This window comes from Eutrigla gurnardus (assembly GCF_963514095.1).
Source record: "Eutrigla gurnardus genome assembly, chromosome: 3".
Classification (NCBI taxonomy): Eukaryota; Metazoa; Chordata; class Actinopteri; order Perciformes; family Triglidae; genus Eutrigla; species Eutrigla gurnardus.
Window position 1 is genome coordinate 10,210,474 of NC_139917.1, and position 6,000 is coordinate 10,216,473.

General features: G+C 43.0%; 1 pseudogene across 1 annotated transcript in view; it reads right to left on the minus strand.

The window, feature by feature from the left end:
• Positions 1 to 5,471, minus strand: part of LOC311010638 (phospholipid phosphatase-related protein type 5-like) — a 45,593-nt pseudogene extending 40,122 nt beyond the window's left edge. The window contains exon 1 of the transcript XR_014599427.1: positions 5,011 to 5,471. The product of XR_014599427.1 is annotated as a phospholipid phosphatase-related protein type 5-like (transcript). The remainder of the gene's footprint in view (positions 1 to 5,010) is intronic.
• Between the last annotated feature and the right edge of the window lie 529 nt (positions 5,472 to 6,000).

Here is a 6,000-nt window from a genome sequence, read left to right on the forward strand (position 1 = left end):
CACTGGAACTCCTTGTCTGAGTGTCTGATGTTCGCAGAATCAATGAAATCCGCAAATCACTTCAATGTAAAGCACTTTCGAAAAGGGCTTTATAAATAAAATGTATTACTAATGTTATTATTGTGTGCTACTTTACATTTCCATGTTATGCTATTTTATGTTATCTACATTTCAGAGGGAAACATTGTACACTCCTCTGTCAGCTGTAGTCACTTTGCATATTCTGATCATTAATACAAACGGTGTAAAGAGTGCATGAGCACTCACCTGGTGCCGTCCATCCATTAGTAAACCAGGGACCTTCAACACTGCTGATAGCGCATGTGTTTCATATATTCAATGTTACCGATAATCACGTCTGAGCACAAAAAGGCAATCCTTTTAACATCCGTCATCATCATGTGCTCACCCGCTTATATGCACATACACAACGCATACAACTCACTCATATATGCAGATGCATCAAAAATGCACACACACACACACACGCGCGTGCACACACACAAGTGAAGGTAAGCAATCAAAAGAGTTTTGAGGAGGGGGGGGGGGCGAGGTTGAAAGGAGGAGAAGTAGAGTGGAAAGAGAGGAGCGATGATCAAAAACAAAAGCCTGACAGAAAGAGATAAGAGAGAGACAAAGTCATGATGCAGACGTTCGGAGACTCCTCAGAAGTGTGTGTGTGTGTGTGTGTGGGGGGGGGAGCAGACTCAGCACTGGGAAATAACAGCAATCGGGGGATAACAGGTAGAAGTTGAGGAAAAACAGCCTCAGCCCCTAAAGTGGGAATAGGAGGAGACAGGGGAAGAGATGGTGGGGAAAGTTAGTGCAGGAAGGCCAACTTATGATGATGCTCAAGGGTTTCAGACATGCAAATGACTGCGCTCATGCAGAATAATGTCAGCTTCTGCAGGTTTTTTTTTTTTTTTTAAGTTTAGGGACGCCTCAAAAGGGATTCAATATCCCCTTTGAATCAAACAGCAGTTATTCTAAGAACTTTGAAATTGTGATTTTATCAATCACAAAGTAACTGCCCTCAGCAAGTCTTCAACATAATTTTATTCATTCAAACACCAATTGGTTTTCTTCTCAGATATCGAGCCTATTCCTTCATCTCCTTGACAACAATTATCTCGCCGGCTTTATGGCTGAGAGCAAATCTCTGTTGCTATGTCAGCCCTTTCTCCGATCAATGGTTGTTTTTGGGGAGAGGGAGGAAGCCACTAGTAAAATGTTACGTACAACATGAAACAACAATGACAGGCACCACCATTTAAACCCTGATATCCACGGAGTTCTTCAAAGCTCTATTAAAGTAAAAGACGATTCATTCCTTTACACAAATGCTAAAATCGTCACCATCACCTGTGATGAAAATACAAATGATATAGTACTACCGGTATATTAGTATATTTGCACGTAAGGAGAACAGGAAAAATGACCATTTAATACTGCTGCAACACATTTTAAGGAGCATTACAGCGTATGCATTAATAACTAAAGCATTAAATATGTAACACTCCCTGTAACCTAAATTCTCTTGGATCTCCTCTCATCTGGAAGAGTTTAATCTAACAGAAAAATGTATCTAGACTTCTGAACCAGCAACAAGCTGAGTTTTAAAGAAATGTTCAAACTTGCTGTCACAGTGCCCATGAACTGAAACTTCAATTATCTGGCAATTAAGTCCCTTTTGGCAGTTTCTGTTCATGGATTTATCATCACAGCTCTCTATTTATAGATTCACGAGAGACTTGATGAAGATGTTCTGATACCACCTCAAACGCTGGATCGAGGAGCATGCAGGTCTTTCACGTTATCATAGAATTGATCAAGAACAAGATGTTTCACGCTCTACCAGATGTGTACGCCATGCCTACAGCCAACGTACGGACTTAGTTTTGAGTCTCATCATGATGCGTTAAAGTTGAGCTGAACCTTACAACCTGCAGCTCTGATAACGGCTGTTGCAAGTTGCAGATTGATTGATGGATGATGATTGATGTCAAGATATTGTTGGTTGACATCGGTTGGTACCAGCTGATGTAAGCACACACCATATTGGATTTTGAGTTAAAATATGAATTAACAGTTTATTTGGGTGATTTGTTTTGCCTTCTATTAAATATGTGGACAGTGTGACCAAGGATGTGATCTAGCATTTTTCATTTCAGCTTAAGATTAAAGTTTGAGTAAGTGAGTCTATTCAGAAATATTTCTGTTTTACTAATTGAAATCCTGGTAACGTATACCGTCACCAATAGCAATTAATAAATTCAATGATTTGACATAAAAACATTTAAAAAATGTAATCTGTGGCCATGGCAGGACTGTAAAAACCCCGTCCAATCAAAAAAGTCGGCCGGAGAAAATAATTGGACGGCCTGTCTGCAGGGGCGGATCTAGGATTATGGGAGATTCTAGGTTTAGCCCAGAGGGACGAAAGATGTATGCGCAAAGTCCTGGCTTATATTCTGCGTATGCTAACTGTTATTACAACTGACGGTAATGAAAACCATCTAGCAAAAACTATAACTTTAAATCTTTTTTTTTTCTGGCATAGACGCCTTTTATTAGCAGTGGGCAGATAGGAAACACAGCAGAGAGAGGGGGTGTGACATGCAGCACAAAACCTGGATTCGAACCAGGGTTGGCTGCCTATACGCGTATTCATGGCATGTGCTCTAACCACTCGGCCACCTGCGCACTTGAAAGCTACTACTTTGTCAGTGACTAACTTCTCACACACTGGGTGTTAATCTTAACATTCACAGACCTAAAACATCTGTTCCGACGTTGGTCGTTAATTGTTGGTCGTTGCGCCGCCGCCGAGACAAACTTTCTTCTGTCCATCATGTAGCTACGTCCATCTGACATGTCGATTTGAACCCGCGGGCGGAATCAACACAGGAAAGAGAGAGAGGACACACTTCTTCCCGGCAGGGCAGGCTATGAACGCAGGTTACTTTCCCGCTACTGCTGCCTCTCTGTTGGACTCCGGTACTGCAGGAAGGCTACACTTCAGACTCTGGTGCGGTCAGGGGAGGGAGACTGACATAAACCGCGTTGAGCTTTTCCCCCCTACTGTAAACATTCAGGGCTTTGGCAAAAACATCCGGGGCTTGAGCGCAAGTAGCCATCCCCTAACCCCGCCCCTGCCTGTCTGTCAATGCTTACATTTTGATTGCAGCTCTGTCGATATCAAGCACTCGTTTCTGGGGGAGCGGCTTTGAACAGGTCTGAATGAAGGGGGCGGGACTTTAAGCTCTGTTCAGTAAATTAGAGCACCAGGAAAAGGAATTATAATGCTATCAGGATGTGTTCAAACGTAATTTTGTACAAATTTAGGTTTTGATAAGAAACTGGTAAAAATAAAGTTGTTTAAGAGACATTTTCAACTTAAAATCTGAAATAGATATTTGAGAGGGAATTGTGACCTGTTTAATATTAAATATATTAATTTATTAATTTAAAAATATGTTTTTTTTAACAACGGCTGTTTGGTCATTTTTAATTAACAATGTTAATTTTGCTTTTGATAGCCCAGACCCATTAACTGGTAACTAAATAATACATTTTAAGCAAACAAAACAAATATTTTATATTTTTACAAAAATGTCGAAGAGCAATATGCATCCAGTTTTCATGTTTTGTGTCGTAAATGTTTATTGCTGCATTTTGATCAGGTTACGGCTGCAGCTCACGAATATCAGCTGACCACCCACTGATCGTCCTCCGCTGACATTCGTTCTAAATAGTTTGATCGGTGGTCTCTCTAACCGTTGACATCCTTAGCTGATATGCAAGTTCAGGTATTGGCATCAGGAAGCAAAATATGTTATTGGAAAAAATGGTTGAAACACCTGATAATATTCCTTAAAAAAATCGTACTACTTGCACAAGCCATGCATAGTCTGTCCAGCTACGATGTTAAACTGAGTGACAGGCACACAGAGTGGTGCAAACGACACTCGCTGTGTTTAAGTGTGTTAATTATTCATGCTGTGGTTCATATACTTGTTTTCTTCGCTATCTCTTGGCTGCCTCACGGAAAACACTATCTCACTATTTCAATATAAGTTCAACCTTCTACTATAGTCGATACGGCATTAATTGATACTAGAGAGAAAAGGTTGTACAAGTTGTGGCAGCAGATAAAGGGATTGCAAAGACACACACACAGAGACACACTAACACACACACACACACACACACACAAAAACACACAGAGACACACTAACACACACACACAAAAACACACACAGAGACACACTAACACACACACACACACACACAGACACACACACACACACACACACACACACACACACACACACACACACACACACACACACACACAAACACACAAACACACACACACACAAAAATACACACACACACACGGTTGTCTGCCTTTATGGACCCGTCTTCCAAAGCAGTGAGAAGCAATCAGGCATAAGGTTGGCATGACTGATTGTCTCTTGTGTTGCTGTCCATGTTGTTCACTATGATGTGCATCCCATATGCTACGCACTGGCACCACGACAACAAAGACTGACTCACTATCTCGCCGGCACACACACACACACACACACACACACACACACACACACACACACACACACACACACACACACACACACACACACACACACACACACGTACACACACTTTCAGCAACTGATATTCACACACCTGTATACAGAGGCTCATTCACACCCATCGCATTACATGTCAACTTGGCTGTCAGTCCAACAAGTGTTGCTGCACAGCTGATGCCTGTGTGTGTGTGTGTGTGTGTGTGTGTGTGTGTGTGAGACACAGAGAGAGAACATCTTGCACAGAATTCCTCCTGCGCTGCACCTCAGGTTCAGCGATGTGGGTCGTGGAGATGCTCGATCGCGCTCACACACACTGTCTCTCTCTCACTCTCTCACATGCACATTCAGAACGAACCCTTTTAAAAAAAACATAGCAGACCAGCAGGGCAGTAACTGGTTCGAGACAACTCACCTGAAATCTCTGTATGTTGGAAATGGTGCTGCTGCTGCTGCTGCACAGTGGCCGCTGCCTCCTCTGGGTTTCCGTCTCTAGGAGGATTTGCTCCTGCATTGGACTCCCATTCTGTGGTTGCGTTGTGGTCTTGGCTCTGCTTCTTTCTCTTTTCCCCTTTATGTCTCTTTCAAAGCAAAACCACCCCTCACTTCCGCCGCTCCGCCACCAAGAAGCCCTCGGCACTGAGTGAGAAGAGAGAGAGGGAGAGAGATAGAGAGCTTGCCCACTGCCAGGCACCAAGCCTCCAGTCAGCCGAGTCTATATCTGTCTGCACTCTGCCGCTAGGTCGCTAAGCTAAATATGATGATCTTCAACAGCACTTCAAGGCTAATTAGTCAAGTGAAGGGATCCACAGGCTTGGTGAGGGAAGCTTCCCAGTGCAGTAGCCGGTGGATATGAGGAGAGATGAGAGAGTCTGTGTGCGTGCGTGGATCTGCACGCTTGTGTGTGAGAGAAGGAGAGAGAGAGGAGAGGCAAACAGGAGGAGGAGAAAACAGAGAGTGGGAAGAGGGAATAAGAGAATTAGACAGCTGGAGAGGAGATGGGAAGCAGAAAAGAGCCAGTGTGTGTGTTTGTGGAGGGAGAGAGAGAGAGAGAGAGAGAGAGAGAGAGAGAGAGAGAGAGAGAGAGAGAGAGAGAGAGAGACTGTATGTCAGAGTCTGAGGCAACACAGTGGCTAAAATGGGAGACACTTTAGTAATGATCCATTGACAGTGATAGTGATAGTGGAATCTCTCTGGAGGTTCTAACTAGAACCATTCCTTTTAATAAGGATGCAAACAAGAAACCTCCCCAGAGGTTTCTACCAAGAACCATGTCATATACCAAGGTTTTAATATAGGACCCAACCAGGGGGTTCTACCAAGAACCATGTCATATACCAAGGTTTTAATATAGGACCCAACCAGGGGGTTCTACCAAGAACCATGTCATATACCAAGGTTTTAA